This window comes from Camellia sinensis, chromosome 12 (genome assembly GCF_055761805.1).
Source record: "Camellia sinensis isolate YWXY chromosome 12, ASM5576180v1, whole genome shotgun sequence".
NCBI lineage: Eukaryota > Viridiplantae > Streptophyta > Magnoliopsida > Ericales > Theaceae > Camellia > Camellia sinensis.
In genome coordinates this window covers 27,250,707-27,267,197 of record NC_138972.1, presented here as the reverse complement: position 1 = coordinate 27,267,197, position 16,491 = coordinate 27,250,707, and the positions used below count along the sequence as shown (strand labels likewise).

Sequence of the window (16,491 nt, the reverse complement as noted above, 5' to 3'; positions counted from 1 at the left end):
AATTTAGGGGCCCTAATTAATTTTAACTCTTATAGCATTAGTAGGCTCAAAAATAAGGATTCAGTACAACTAATCTAAGTTCACAATCTAAACTAAAGGGTCCTTATAGATTATGCAAGCTTAATTAGTAATTTTGCATTAAAAAATGTGAGAAAAGTAATATTTAACTGATACACTGTTGTAGTTGGTTCAATTTTTATTTGGTATTATTTAACTGATACCTTTTTGTAAACTGAATTTGGTCAAATTATAAAACTAACAAGACAATATTCTTATCATTTTGAGCTCTCGCAATGATTTTTCTTCGTGTCTTAATTTGTGTAAGTTAAATTTTAGTAATTATATCTGCAAGCTAAATTTGTGTGGGTAATAGCAAATTTAAATATATATATATATATATATAAAATGTAAATACTTACTATTTTACATGCAATTTTTTTAATGATTATATATAAAAGGCTCCAATTTCAAGAGTCCTCTTAGGGCTCCAACAACTCAGGGTAGGTCTTGATCATCGCACTATAGTTGGCTACTTACATAGTGAGACACACACACACATGTATATACACACAAAAAGGGGTTTTGCTAATTTGGAATTCACGTAAGGCAGAGATAGAAAATGAGAAAAGGTGGAGAATATTTGTGTGCTAAATAGGACAAAATGAGCTACTGTATATATGGAGAGAGAGAGAGAGAGAGAGAGAGTAGAAATGACCATCGTATTTGCAATTCCTTGTGGAATTTATCAATGTGATCAGAGGTAGACAAAATGGGTTTTTTCATAGCAACCTTGTTTCCATCCAAAACAGCTTCATAAACCACACTTTCTGCTCCCGAAACAGAATGAATACACACCAATTCAGTTTCACATTCACAACAACAAAGCCAATGTGAGAGCAAAGCCAAAGAGGGGTACAAATTAAGGGCCACAAATTAAGCTTTCTCTTTGAATTGCAATTGAGAAACAAAAAAACAAATACACACATATATATATTGATTGATACCTCGAGCAATTGGGTTTAAGAGAGAGGAGGAAGAAGGTGGGAGATGCAGAGGAATTGAGTCGCTCCGGCAGCAACCCCGAATGCATGTGTTTGACTCCACAATCTCCACCCCCATATCTCTCTCTCTCTCTCTCGCCTCTCACCCATGTATATATTTATATGTTTATGTATATGTAGAAGAGGGTGCAAAAACGAAGCTTCGGGTTTGGCTGGGATGGAGAGGATGAAGATAGATTATTTTGGTAGGTCGGTTAAAAAGTTGAATTTTTATTTTATTTTATTAAAATTGTACGAGCACGAAATAATCTGTCTCGTATAATTCTGTTGATTAAGTTTACACTCCTTCAAACGTAGGCCATCGGGACTACCGATTTGAAAACTAGGTCGGAAAACACACTTTTCTAACACTTAAGCTTGGAAGTAGGCCATCGGGGGCCCAAAATCATGTAACAGTCGCAACAAGGGCCGGGAACACCTTAAACACCGCGGCAATGACAGACGCGAGTTGTGAGAGCTTACGGAGCTAGCACGGGGACCCCCGGTTTGAAAACTAAGTTGGAAAGAGATACTTTTTCCACGCTTAGGCTTGGAAATAGGACACCGAGGGAGCCCAAAACCGTGTCACAGTCGCGAGAAGGACTGGGAAATGCCCCAAACACCTCGGGAGGGTCCAAGAGGTAAGTTGCGGAGACTTACGGAACTAGCACGGGACTCTCGGCTTGAGAACTAAATCAAAAAATGTACTTTTTTCACACTGAAGCTCGAAAATAAGTCGTCGGGGGTCAAAATCGTGCAACAGTCACGAGAAGGCCCGGGGGAACACGTCAAACACCCCGGGAGGGACCGATGTAAGTTGTGAAAACTTACGGAACTAGCACGTGACTCCCGGTTTGAAAACTAAGTCCGAAACGGCACTTTTCTCACACCTAAGCTTGAAAATAGCCCATTGGGGGGGCCAAAATCGGGTGACAGCCAAGAGAAGGTCTGGGGAACACCTCAAAACACCTAGGGAGGGACCAACGTGAGTTGTGGAAACTTACGGAACTCGCATGGGACTCCCGGTTTGGAAACTAAGTCAAAAAATGCACTTCCTAAACACTTCAGTTTGAAAATAGGCCATCGGGGGCCAAAAAAATCCTGTAAATGTCCCGAGAAGGCCCGTGGAACACCTCCAACACCTCGGGAGAAACCAATGTAAGTTGTGGAAACTAGCGCGGGACTTTCGGTTTGAAAACTAGGTCGGAAAAGGTACTTTTTTCACACTGAAGCTTGAAAACAGGCCTTGGCGGACCGGAATCGTGTAACAATCACGAGAAGGCCCTGGGAACACCTCGAACATCTCAGGAGGGACCAATTTGAGCTGTGAAAACATAACGAACAGACACGGGGACTCCCGATTTGAAAACTAGGTCGAAAAACACACTTTTCTAACACTTAAACTTGGAAGTAGGCCATCGGGGGGCCAAAATCATGTAACAGTCGCAACAAGGGCCGGGAACACCTCAAACACCTCAGGAGTGAGACGCAAGTTGTGAAAGCTTGCGAAATTAGCACGGGGACTCCCGGTTTGAAAACTAAGTGGGAAAGAGAGAATTTTTCCACGCTTAGGTTAGGAAATAGGACACCGAGGGTGGGCCAAAACCGTGTCACAGTCGCGAAAAGGACCGGGAAATGCCCCAAACACTTCAGGAGGGTCCAAGAGGTAAGTTGCGGAGACTTACGAAATTAGCACGGGACTTTCGGCTTGAGAACTAAATCAAAAAATGCACTTTTTTCACACTTAAACTCGAAAATAAGCCGTCGGGGGCCAAAATCGTGTAACAGTCACGAGAAGGCCTGGGGAACACGTCAAACACCCCGGGAGGGACCGATGTAAGTTGTGAAAACTTACGGAACTAGCACGGGACTCCCGGTTTGGAAACTAAGTCCGAAATGGCACTTTTCTCGCATCTAAGCTAGAAAATAGTCCATCAGGGGGGCCAAAATCGGGTGACAGCCAAGAGAAGGTCCGGGGAACACCTCAAAACACCTAGGGAGGGACCAACGTGAGCAGTGAAAACTTACGGAACTCGCATGGGACTCACGGTTTGGAAACTAAGTCAAAAAATGCACTTCCTAAACACTTAAGTTTGAAAATAGGCAATCGGGGTCCAAAAAAATCCTACAACAGTCCCGAGAAGGCCCGTGGATCACCTCCAACACATCGGGAGAAACCAACGTAAGTTGTGGAAACTAGCGCGGGACTTCCGGTTTGAAAACTAGGTCGGAAAAGGTACTTTTTTCACACTGAAGCTTGAAAACAGGCCTCGGCGGGCCGGAATCGTGTAACAATCACGAGAAGGACCGGGGAACACCCCGAACATCTCAGGAGGGACCAATTTGAGCTGTGAAAACAAACAGGCACGGGGACTCCCGATTTGAAAACAAGGTCGGAAAACACACTTTTCTAACACTTAAGCTTGGAAGTAGGCCAACGGGGGCCTAAAATCATGTAACAGTCGCCACAAGGGCCGGGAGCACCTCAAACACCTCGGGAGTGACAGACGCGAGTTGTGAAAGCTGACGGAACAAGCACGGAGACTCTCGGTTTGAAAACTAAGTTGGAAAGAGACACTTTTTCCACGCTTAGGGTTGGAAATAGGACACCGGGGGGGGCCAAAACCGTGTCACAGTCGCGAGAAGGACCGGGAAATGACCCAAACACCTCGAGAGGGTCCAAGAGGTAAGTTGCGGAGACTTCCGGAACTAGCACGGGACACTAGGCTTGAGAACTAAATCAAAAAATGCACTTTTTTCACACTTAAGCTCGAAAATAAGCCGTCGGGGGCCAAAATCGTGTAACAGTCACGAAAAGGCCCGGGGAACACGTCAAACACCCCGAGAGGAACCGATGTAAGTTGTAAAAACTTACGGAATTAGCACGGGACTCCCGGTTTGGAAACTATGTCCGAAACGGCAATTTTCTTGCACCTAAGTTTGAAAATAGTCAATCGGGGGGGCCAAAATCGGGCGACAGCCAAGAGAAGGTCCGAGGAACACCTAAAAACACCTAGGGACGGACCAACGTGAGCTGTGGAAACTTACGGAACTTGCATGGGACTCCCAGTTTAGAAACTAAGTCAAAAAATGCACTTCCTAAACACTTAAGTTTGACAATAGGCAATCGGGGCCCAAAAAAATTCTGCAACAGTCCCGAGAAAGCCCGTGGATCACCTCAAACACCTTGGGAGAAACCAATGTAAGTTGTGGAAACTAGAGCGGGACTTCCGGTTTGAAAACTAGGTCGGAAAAGGTACTTTTTTCACAGTGAAGCTTGAAAACAGGCCTCGGCAGGCCGGAATCGTGTAACAATCACGAGAAAGCCCAGGGAACACCCCGAACATCTCAGGAGGGACCAATTTGAGCCGTGAAAACTTAACGAACAGGCACGAGGACTCCCGATTTGAAAACTATATTGGAAAACACACTTTTCTAGCACTTAAGCTTGGAAGTAGGCCATCGGGGGGACAAAATCATGTAAAAGTCGCAACAAGGGACGGGAACACCTCAAACACCTCGGGAGTGACAGACGCGAGTTGTGAAAGCTTACGGAACTAACACGGGGACTCCCGGTTTGAAAACTAAGTTGGAAAGAGACACTTTTTCCACGCTTAGGCTTGGAAATAGGACACCGGGGGAAGGGGCCAAAAACGTGTCACAGTCGCGAGAAGGACCGGAAAATGCCCCAAACACCTCGGGAGGGTCCAAGAGGTAAGTTGCGGAGACTTATGGAACTAGCACGGCACTCTAAGCTTGAGAACAAAATAAAAAAATGCACTTTTTTCACACTTAAGCTCGAAAATAAGCCGTCGGAGGCCAAAATCGTGTAACAGTAACGAGAACGCCCGGGGAACACGTCAAACACCCCGGGAGGGACCGATGTAAGTTGTGAAAACTTACGGAACTAGCACGGGGACTCCCGATTTGGAAACTAAGTCCGAAACGGCACTTTTCTCGCACCTAAGCTTGAAAATAGTGCATCGGGGGGGCCAAAATCGGGTGACAGCCAAGAGAAGGTCCGGGGAACACCTCAAAACACCTTGGGAAGGACCAACGTGAGCTGTGGAAACTTACAGAACTCGCATGGGACTCCTGGTTTGGAAACTAAGTCAAAAAATGCACTTCCTAAACACGTAAGTTTAAAAATAGGCCATCGGGGGCCAAAAAAATCCTGTAACAGTCCCGAGAAGGCCCGTGGAACACCAGTAACACCTCGGGAGAAACCAATGTAAGTTGTGGAAACTAGCGCGGGACTTTTCTCGGGACTCCCGGTTAGGAAACTAAGTCCGAAACGGCACTTTTCTCGGGACTCCCGGTTGGGAAACTAAGTCCGAAACGGCACTTTCCTCGCACCTAAGCTTGAAAATAGTGCATCGGGGGGGCCAAAATCGGGTGACAACCAAGAGAAGGTCCGGGGAACACCTCAAAACACCTAGGGAGGGACAAACGTGAGTTATGGAAACCAACGAAACTCACACGGGACTGCCGATTTGAAAACTAGGTCGGAGAACACACTTTTCTAACACTTAAGCTTGGAAGTAGGCCATCGGGGGGACAAAATCACGTAACAGTCGCAACAAAGGGACGGGAACACCTCAAACACCTCGGGAGTGACAGACGCGAGGTGTGAAAGCTTACGGAACTAACACGGGGACTCCCGGTTTGAAAACTAAGTTGGAAAGTGACACTTTTTCCACGCTTAGGCTTGGAAATAGGACACCGGGGGGAGGGGCCGAAACCGTGTCACAGTCGCGAGAAGGACCGGGAAATGCCACAAACACCTCAGGAGGGTCCAAGAGGTAAGTTGCGGAGACTGACGGAACTAGCACTGGACTCTCGGCTTGAGAACTAAATCAAAAAATGCACTTTTTTCACACTTAAGCTCGAAAATAAGCCGTCGGGGGGCCAAAATCGTGTAACAGTCACGAGAAGGCCCAGGGAACACGTCAACCACCCCGGGAGGGACCGATGTAAGTTGTGAAAACTTACGGAACTAGCACGGGACTCCCGGTTTGGAAACTAAGTCCGAAACGGCACTTTTCTCGCACCTAAGCTTGAAAATAGTCCATCGGGGTGGGGGGGCCAAAATCGGGTGACAGCCAAGAGAAGGTCCGGGGAACACCTCAAAACACCTAGGGAGGGGCCAACGTGAGTTGTGGAAACTTACGGAACTCGCATGGGACTCCCGGTTTGGAAACTAAGTCAAAAAATGCACTTCCTAAACACTTAAGTTTGAAAATAGGCCATCGGGGGCCCAAAAAAATCCTGTAACAGTCCCGAGAAGGCCCGCGGAACACCTCCAACACCTCGGGAGAAACCAATGTAAGTTGTGGAAACTAGCGAGGGACTTCCGGTTTGAAAACTAGGCCGGAAAAGGTACTTTTTTCACACTGAAGCTTGAAAACAGGCCTTAGCGGACCGGAATCGTGTAACAATCACGAGAAAGCACGGGAAACACCCCGAACATCTCACGAGGGACCAATTTGAGCCGTAAAAACATAACGAAGAGGCACGGGGACTGCCGATTTGAAAACTAGGTTGGAAAACACATTTTTCAAACACTTAAGCTTGGAAGTAGGCCATCGGGGGGCCAAAATCATGTGACAGTCGCAACAAGGGCCGAGAACACCCCAAACACCTCGGGAGTGACAGACGCGAGTTGTGAACGCTTCGGAACTAGCACGGGGACTCCCGTTTTGAAAACTAAGCTGGAAAGAGACACTTTTTGCACGCTTAGGCATGGAAATAGGACACCGGGGGGGGGGAGGCCAAAAACGTGCCACAGTCGCGAGAAGGACCGAGAAATGCCCAAAACACCTCGGGAGGGTCCAAGAGGTAAGTTTCGAAGACTTATGGAACTAGCACGGGATTCTCGGCTTGAGAACTAAATCAAAAAATGCACTTTTTTCACGCTTAAGCTCGAAAATAAGCCGACGGGGGCCAAAATCGTGTAACAGTCACGAGAAGGCCCAGGGAACACGTCAAACACCCTGGGAGGGACCGATGTAAGTTGTGAAAACTTACGGAACTAGCACGGGACTCCCGGTTAGGAAACTAAGTCCGAAACGGCGCTTTTCTCGGGACTCCCGGTTGGGAAACTAAGTCCGAAACGGCACTTTTCTCGCATCTAAGCTTGAAAATAGTGCATCGGGGGGGGCCAAAATCGGGTGACAACCAAGAGAAGGTCCGGGGAACACCTCAAAACACCTAGGGAGGGACAAACGTGAGTTATGGAAACCAACGAAACTCACACGGGACTGCCGATTTGAAAACTAGGTCGGAGAACACACTTTTCTAACACTTAAGCTTGGAAGTAGGCCATCGGGGGGACAAAATCACGTAACAGTCGCAACAAAGGGACGGGAACACCTCAAACACCTCGGGAGTGACAGACGCGAGGTGTGAAAGCTTACGGAACTAACACGGGGACTCCCGGTTTGAAAACTAAGTTGGAAAGTGACACTTTTTCCACGCTTAGGCTTGGAAATAAGACACCGGGGGGAGGGGCCGAAACCGTGTCACAGTCGCGAGAAGGACCGGGAAATGCCACAAACACCTCAGGAGGGTCCAAGAGGTAAGTTGCGGAGACTGACGGAACTAGCACTGGACTCTCGGCTTGAGAACTAAATCAAAAAATGCACTTTTTTCACACTTAGGCTCGAAAATAAGCCGTCGGGGGGCCAAAATCGTGTAACAGTCACGAGAAGGCCCAGGGAACACGTCAACCACCCCGGGAGGGACCGATGTAAGTTGTGAAAACTTACCGAACTAGCACGGGACTCCCGGTTTGGAAACTAAGTCCGAAACGGCACTTTTCCCGCACCTAAGCTTGAAAATAGTCCATCGGGGGGGGGGCCAAAATCGGGTGACAGCTAAGAGAAGGTCCGGGGAACACCTCAAAACACCTAGGGAGGGGCCAACGTGAGTTGTGGAAACTTACGGAACTCGCATGGGACTCCCGGTTTGGAAACTAAGTCAAAAAATGCACTTCCTAAACACTTAAGTTTGAAAATAGGCCATCGGGGGCCCAAAAAAATCCTGTAACAGTCCCGAGAAGGCCCGCGGAACACCTCCAACACCTCGGGAGAAACCAATGTAAGTTGTGGAAACCAGCGCGGGACTTCCGGTTTGAAAACTAGGCCGGAAAAGGTACTTTTTTCACACTGAAGCTTGAAAACAGGCCTTAGCGGACCGGAATCGTGTAACAATCACGAGAAAGCACGGGAAACACCCCGAACATCTCAGGAGGGACCAATTTGAGCCGTAAAAACATAACGAAGAGGCACGGGGACTGCCGATTTGAAAACTAGGTCGGAAAACACATTTTTCTAACACTTAAGCTTGGAAGTAGGCCATCGGGGGGCCAAAATCATGTGACAGTCGCAACAAGGGCCGAGAACACCCCAAACACCTCGGGAGTGACAGACGCGAGTTGTGAACGCTTCGGAACTAGCACGGGGACTCCCGTTTTGAAAACTAAGCTGGAAAGAGACACTTTTTGCACGCTTAGGCTTGGAAATAGGACACCGGGGGGGGGAGGCCAAAAACGTGCCACAGTCGCGAGAAGGACCGAGAAATGCCCAAAACACCTCGGGAGGGTCCAAGAGGTAAGTTTCGAAGACTTATGGAACTAGCACGGGACTCTCGGCTTGAGAACTAAATCAAAAAATGCACTTTTTTCACACTTAAGCTCGAAAATAAGCCGTCGGGGGCCAAAATCGTGTAACAGTCACGAGAAGGCCCAGGGAACACGTCAAACACCCCGGGAGGGACCGATGTAAGTTGTGAAAACTTACGGAACTAGCACGGGACTCCCGGTTAGGAAACTAAGTCCGAAACGGCGCTTTTCTCGGGACTCCCGGTTGGGAAACTAAGTCCGAAACGGCACTTTTCTCGCACCTAAGCTTGAAAATAGTGCATCGGGGGGGGCCAAAATCGGGTGACAACCAAGAGAAGGTCCGGGGAACACCTCAAAACACCTAGGGAGGGACAAACGTGAGTTATGGAAACCAACGAAACTCACACGGGACTGCCGATTTGAAAACTAGGTCGGAGAACACACTTTTCTAACACTTAAGCTTGGAAGTAGGCCATCGGGGGGACAAAATCACGTAACAGTCGCAACAAAGGGACGGGAACACCTCAAACACCTCGGGAGTGACAGACGCGAGGTGTGAAAGCTTACGGAACTAACACGGGGACTCCCGGTTTGAAAACTAAGTTGGAAAGTGACACTTTTTCCACGCTTAGGCTTGGAAATAGGACACCGGGGGGAGGGGCCGAAACCGTGTCACAGTCGCGAGAAGGACCGGGAAATGCCACAAACACCTCAGGAGGGTCCAAGAGGTAAGTTGCGGAGACTGACGGAACTAGCACTGGACTCTCGGCTTGAGAACTAAATCAAAAAATGCACTTTTTTCACACTTAAGCTCGAAAATAAGCCGTCGGGGGGCCAAAATCGTGTAACAGTCACGAGAAGGCCCAGGGAACACGTCAACCACCCCGGGAGGGACCGATGTAAGTTGTGAAAACTTACCGAACTAGCACGGGACTCCCGGTTTGGAAACTAAGTCCGAAACGGCACTTTTCTCGCACCTAAGCTTGAAAATAGTCCATCGGGGGGGGGGCCAAAATCGGGTGACAGCCAAGAGAAGGTCCGGGGAACACCTCAAAACACCTAGGGAGGGGCCAACGTGAGTTGTGGAAACTTACGGAACTCGCATGGGACTCCCGGTTTGGAAACTAAGTCAAAAAATGCACTTCCTAAACACTTAAGTTTGAAAATAGGCCATCGGGGGCCCAAAAAAATCCTGTAACAGTCCCGAGAAGGCCCGCGGAACACCTCCAACACCTCGGGGGAAACCAATGTAAGTTGTGGAAGCTAGCGCGGGACTTCCGGTTTGAAAACTAGGCCGGAAAAGGTACTTTTTTCACACTGAAACTCGAAAACAGGCCTTAGCGGACCGGAATCGTGTAACAATCACGAGAAAGCACGGGAAACACCCCGAACATCTCAGGAGGGACCAATTTGAGCCGTAAAAACATAACGAAGAGGCACGGGGACTGCCGATTTGAAAACTAGGTCGGAGAACACACTTTTCTAACACTTAAGCTTGGAAGTAGGCCATCGGGGAGACAAAATCACGTAACAGTCGCAACAAAGGGACGGGAACACCTCAAACACCTCGGGAGTGACAGACGCGAGTTGTGAACGCTTCGGAACTAGCACGGGGACTCCCGTTTTGAAAACTAAGCTGGAAAGAGACACTTTTTGCACGCTTAGGCTTGGAAATAGGACACCGGGGGGGGGGGCCAAAAACGTGCCACAGTCGCGAGAAGGACCGAGAAATGCCCAAAACACCTCGGGAGGGTCCAAGAGGTAAGTTTCGAAGACTTATGGAACTAGCACGGGACTCTCGGCTTGAGAACTAAATCAAAAACTGCACTTTTTTCACACTTAAGCTCGAAAATAAGCCGTCGGGGGCCAAAATCGTGTAACAGTCACGAGAAGGCCCAGGGAACACGTCAAACACCCCGGGAGGGACCGATGTAAGTTGTGAAAACTTACGGAACTAGCACGGGACTCCCGGTTAGGAAACTAAGTCCGAAACGGCGCTTTTCTCGGGACTCCCGGTTGGGAAACTAAGTCCGAAACGGCACTTTTCTCGCACCTAAGCTTGAAAATAGTGCATCGGGGGGGGCCAAAATCGGGTGACAACCAAGAGAAGGTCCGGGGAACACCTCAAAACACCTAGGGAGGGACAAACGTGAGTTATGGAAACCAACGAAACTCACACGGGACTGCCGATTTGAAAACTAGGTCGGAGAACACACTTTTCTAACACTTAAGCTTGGAAGTAGGCCATCGGGGGGACAAAATCACGTAACAGTCGCAACAAAGGGACGGGAACACCTCAAACACCTCGGGAGTGACAGACGCGAGGTGTGAAAGCTTACGGAACTAACACGGGGACTCCCGGTTTGAAAACTAAGTTGGAAAGTGACACTTTTTCCACGCTTAGGCTTGGAAATAGGACACCGGGGGGAGGGGCCGAAACCGTGTCACAGTCGCGAGAAGGACCGGGAAATGCCACAAACACCTCAGGAGGGTCCAAGAGGTAAGTTGCGGAGACTGACGGAACTAGCACTGGACTCTCGGCTTGAGAACTAAATCAAAAAATGCACTTTTTTCACACTTAAGCTCGAAAATAAGCCGTCGGGGGGCCAAAATCGTGTAACAGTCACGAGAAGGCCCAGGGAACACGTCAACCACCCCGGGAGGGACCGATGTAAGTTGTGAAAACTTACCGAACTAGCACGGGACTCTCGGTTTGGAAACTAAGTCCGAAACGGCACTTTTCTCGCACCTAAGCTTGAAAATAGTCCATCGGGGGGGGGGCCAAAATCGGGTGACAGCCAAGAGAAGGTCCGGGGAACACCTCAAAACACCTAGGGAGGGGCCAACGTGAGTTGTGGAAACTTACGGAACTCGCATGGGACTCCCGGTTTGGAAACTAAGTCAAAAAATGCACTTCCTAAACACTTAAGTTCGAAAATAGGCCATCGGGGGCCCAAAAAAATCCTGTAACAGTCCCGAGAAGGCCCGCGGAACACCTCCAACACCTCGGGAGAAACCAATGTAAGTTGTGGAAACTAGAGCGGGACTTCCGATTTGAAAACTAGGCCGGAAAAGGTACTTTTTTCACACTGAAGCTTGAAAACAGGCCTTAGCGGACCGGAATCGTGTAACAATCACGAGAAAGCACGGGAAACACCCCGAACATATCAGGAGGGACCAATTTGAGCCGTAAAAACATAACGAAGAGGCACGGGGACTGCCGATTTGAAAACTAGGTCGGAAAACACATTTTTCTAACACTTAAGCTTGGAAGTAGGCCATCGGGGGGCCAAAATCATGTGACAGTCGCAACGAGGGCCGAGAACACCCCAAACACCTCGGGAGTGACAGACGCGAGTTGTGAACGCTTCGGAACTAGCACGGGGACTCCCGTTTTGAAAACTAAGCTGGAAAGAGACACTTTTTGCACGCTTAGGCTTGGAAATAGGACACCGGGGGGGGGAGGCCAAAAACGTGCCACAGTCGCGAGAAGGACCGAGAAATGCCCAAAACACCTCGGGAGGGTCCAAGAGGTAAGTTTCGAAGACTTATGGAACTAGCACGGGACTCTCGGCTTGAGAACTAAATCAAAAACTGCACTTTTTTCACACTTAAGCTCGAAAATAAGCCGTCGGGGGCCAAAATCGTGTAACAGTCACGAGAAGGCCCAGGGAAGAGGTCAAACACCCCGGGAGGGACCGATGTAAGTTGTGAAAACTTACGGAACTAGCACGGGACTCCCGGTTAGGAAACTAAGTCCGAAACGGCGCTTTTCTCGGGACTCCCGGTTGGGAAACTAGGTCCGAAACGGCACTTTTCTCGCACCTAAGCTTGAAAATAGTGCATCGGGGTGGCCAAAATCGGGTGACAACCAAGAGAAGGTCCGGGGAACACCTCAAAACACCTAGGGAGGGACAAACGTGAGTTATGGAAACCAACGAAACTCACACGGGACTGCCGATTGGAAAACTAGGTCGGAGAACACACTTTTCTAACACTTAAGCTTGGAAGTAGGCCATCGGGGGGACAAAATCACGTAACAGTCGCAACAAAGGGACGGGAACACCTCAAACACCTCGGGAGTGACAGACGCGAGGTGTGAAAGCTTACGGAACTAACACGGGGACTCCCGGTTTGAAAACTAAGTTGGAAAGTGACACTTTTTCCACGCTTAGGCTTGGAAATAGGACACCGGGGGGAGGGGCCGAAACCGTGTCACAGTCGCGAGAAGGACCGGGAAATGCCACAAACACCTCAGGAGGGTCCAAGAGGTAAGTTGCGGAGACTGACGGAACTAGCACTGGACTCTCGGCTTGAGAACTAAATCAAAAAATGCACTTTTTTCACACTTAAGCTCGAAAATAAGCCGTCGGGGGGCCAAAATCGTGTAACAGTCACGAGAAGGCCCAGGGAACACGTCAACCACCCCGGGAGGGACCGATGTAAGTTGTGAAAACTTACGGAACTAGCACGGGACTCCCGGTTTGGAAACTAAGTCCGAAACGGCACTTTTCTCGCACCTAAGCTTGAAAATAGTCCATCGGGGGGGGGGCCAAAATCGGGTGACAGCCAAGAGAAGGTCCGGGGAACACCTCAAAACACCTAGGGAGGGGCCAACGTGAGTTGTGGAAACTTACGGAACTCGCATGGGACTCCCGGTTTGGAAACTAAGTCAAAAAATGCACTTCCTAAACACTTAAGTTTGAAAATAGGCCATCGGGGGCCCAAAAAAATCCTGTAACAGTCCCGAGAAGGCCCGCGGAACACCTCCAACACCTCGGGGGAAACCAATGTAAGTTGTGGAAACTAGCGCGGGACTTCCGGTTTGAAAACTAGGCCGGAAAAGGTACTTTTTTCACACTGAAACTCGAAAACAGGCCTTAGCGGACCGGAATCGTGTAACAATCACGAGAAAGCACGGGAAACACCCCGAACATCTCAGGAGGGACCAATTTGAGCCGTAAAAACATAACGAAGAGGCACGGGGACTGCCGATTTGAAAACTAGGTCGGAGAACACACTTTTCTAACACTTAAGCTTGGAAGTAGGCCATCGGGGAGACAAAATCACGTAACAGTCGCAACAAAGGGACGGGAACACCTCAAACACCTCGGGAGTGACAGACGCGAGTTGTGAACGCTTCGGAACTAGCACGGGGACTCCCGTTTTGAAAACTAAGCTGGAAAGAGACACTTTTTGCACACTTAGGCTTGGAAATAGGACACCGGGGGGGGGGAGGCCAAAAACGTGCCACAGTCGCGAGAAGGACCGAGAAATGCCCAAAACACCTCGGGAGGGTCCAAGAGGTAAGTTTCGAAGACTTATGGAACTAGCACGGGACTCTCGGCTTGAGAACTAAATCAAAAACTGCACTTTTTTCACACTTAAGCTCGAAAATAAGCCGTCGGGGGCCAAAATCGTGTAACAGTCACGAGAAGGCCCAGGGAACACGTCAAACACCCCGGGAGGGACCGATGTAAGTTGTGAAAACTTACGGAACTAGCACGGGACTCCCGGTTAGGAAACTAAGTCCGAAACGGCGCTTTTCTCGGGACTCCCGGTTGGGAAACTAAGTCCGAAACGGCACTTTTCTCGCACCTAAGCTTGAAAATAGTGCATCGGGGGGGGCCAAAATCGGGTGACAACCAAGAGAAGATCCGGGGAACACCTCAAAACACCTAGGGAGGGACAAACGTGAGTTATGGAAACCAACGAAACTCACACGGGACTGCCGATTTGAAAACTAGGTCGGAGAACACACTTTTCTAACACTTAAGCTTGGAAGTAGGCCATCGGGGGGACAAAATCACGTAACAGTCGCAACAAAGGGACGGGAACACCTCAAACACCTCGGGAGTGACAGACGCGAGGTGTGAAAGCTTACGGAACTAACACGGGGACTCCCGGTTTGAAAACTAAGTTGGAAAGTGACACTTTTTCCACGCTTAGGCTTGGAAATAGGACACCGGGGGGAGGGGCCGAAACCGTGTCACAGTCGCGAGAAGGACCGGGAAATGCCACAAACACCTCAGGAGGGTCCAAGAGGTAAGTTGCGGAGACTGACGGAACTAGCACTGGACTCTCGGCTTGAGAACTAAATCAAAAAATGCACTTTTTTCACACTTAAGCTCGAAAATAAGCCGTCGGGGGGCCAAAATCGTGTAACAGTCACGAGAAGGCCCAGGGAACACGTCAACCACCCCGGGAGGGACCGATGTAAGTTGTGAAAACTTACGGAACTAGCACGGGACTCCCGGTTTGGAAACTAAGTCCGAAACGGCACTTTTCTCGCACCTAAGCTTGAAAATAGTCCATCGGGGGGGGGGCCAAAATCGGGTGACAGCCAAGAGAAGGTCCGGGGAACACCTCAAAACACCTAGGGAGGGGCCAACGTGAGTTGTGGAAACTTACGGAACTCGCATGGGACTCCCGGTTTGGAAACTAAGTCAAAAAATGCACTTCCTAAACACTTAAGTTCGAAAATAGGCCATCGGGGGCCCAAAAAAATCCTGTAACAGTCCCGAGAAGGCCCGCGGAACACCTCCAACACCTCGGGAGAAACCAATGTAAGTTGTGGAAACTAGAGCGGGACTTCCGGTTTGAAAACTAGGCCGGAAAAGGTACTTTTTTCACACTGAAGCTTGAAAACAGGCCTTAGCGGACCGGAATCGTGTAACAATCACGAGAAAGCACGGGAAACACCCCGAACATCTCAGGAGGGACCAATTTGAGCCGTAAAAACATAACGAAGAGGCACGGGGACTGCCGATTTGAAAACTAGGTCGGAAAACACATTTTTCTAACACTTAAGCTTGGAAGTAGGCCATCGGGGGGCCAAAATCATGTGACAGTCGCAACGAGGGCCGAGAACACCCCAAACACCTCGGGAGTGACAGACGCGAGTTGTGAACGCTTCGGAACTAGCACGGGGACTCCCGTTTTGAAAACTAAGCTGGAAAGAGACACTTTTTGCACGCTTAGGCTTGGAAATAGGACACCGGGGGGGGGGAGGCCAAAAACGTGCCACAGTCGCGAGAAGGACCGAGAAATGCCCAAAACACCTCGGGAGGGTCCAAGAGGTAAGTTTCGAAGACTTATGGAACTAGCACGGGACTCTCGGCTTGAGAACTAAATCAAAAACTGCACTTTTTTCACACTTAAGCTCGAAAATAAGCCGTCGGGGGCCAAAATCGTGTAACAGTCACGAGAAGGCCCAGGGAACACGTCAAACACCCCGGGAGGGACCGATGTAAGTTGTGAAAACTTACGGAACTAGCACGGGACTCCCGGTTAGGAAACTAAGTCCGAAACGGCGCTTTTCTCGGGACTCCCGGTTGGGAAACTAAGTCCGAAACGGCACTTTTCTCGCACCTAAGCTTGAAAATAGTGCATCGGGGGGGGCCAAAATCGGGGGACAACCAAGAGAAGGTCCGGGGAACACCTCAAAACACCTAGGGAGGGACAAACGTGAGTTATGGAAACCAACGAAACTCACACGGGACTGCCGATTTGAAAACTAGGTCGGAGAACACACTTTTCTAACACTTAAGCTTGGAAGTAGGCCATCGGGGGGACAAAATCACGTAACAGTCGCAACAAAGGGACGGGAACACCTCAAACACCTCGGGAGTGACAGACGCGAGGTGTGAAAGCTTACGGAACTAACACGGGGACTCCCGGTTTGAAAACTAAGTTGGAAAGTGACACTTTTTCCACGCTTAGGCTTGGAAATAGGACACCGGGGGGAGGGGCCGAAACCGTGTCACAGTCGCGAGAAGGACCGGGAAATGCCACAAACACCTCAGGAGGGTCCAAGAGGTAAGTTGCGGA

The 16,491-nt window shown here is 49.3% G+C and overlaps 1 protein-coding gene across 1 annotated transcript in view; it reads right to left on the bottom strand.

Moving 5' to 3' along the window:
• Positions 1 to 16,491, bottom strand: part of LOC114278966 (rRNA biogenesis protein RRP5) — a 151,094-nt gene that overhangs the window by 57,935 nt on the left and 76,668 nt on the right. The window lies entirely within an intron of this gene.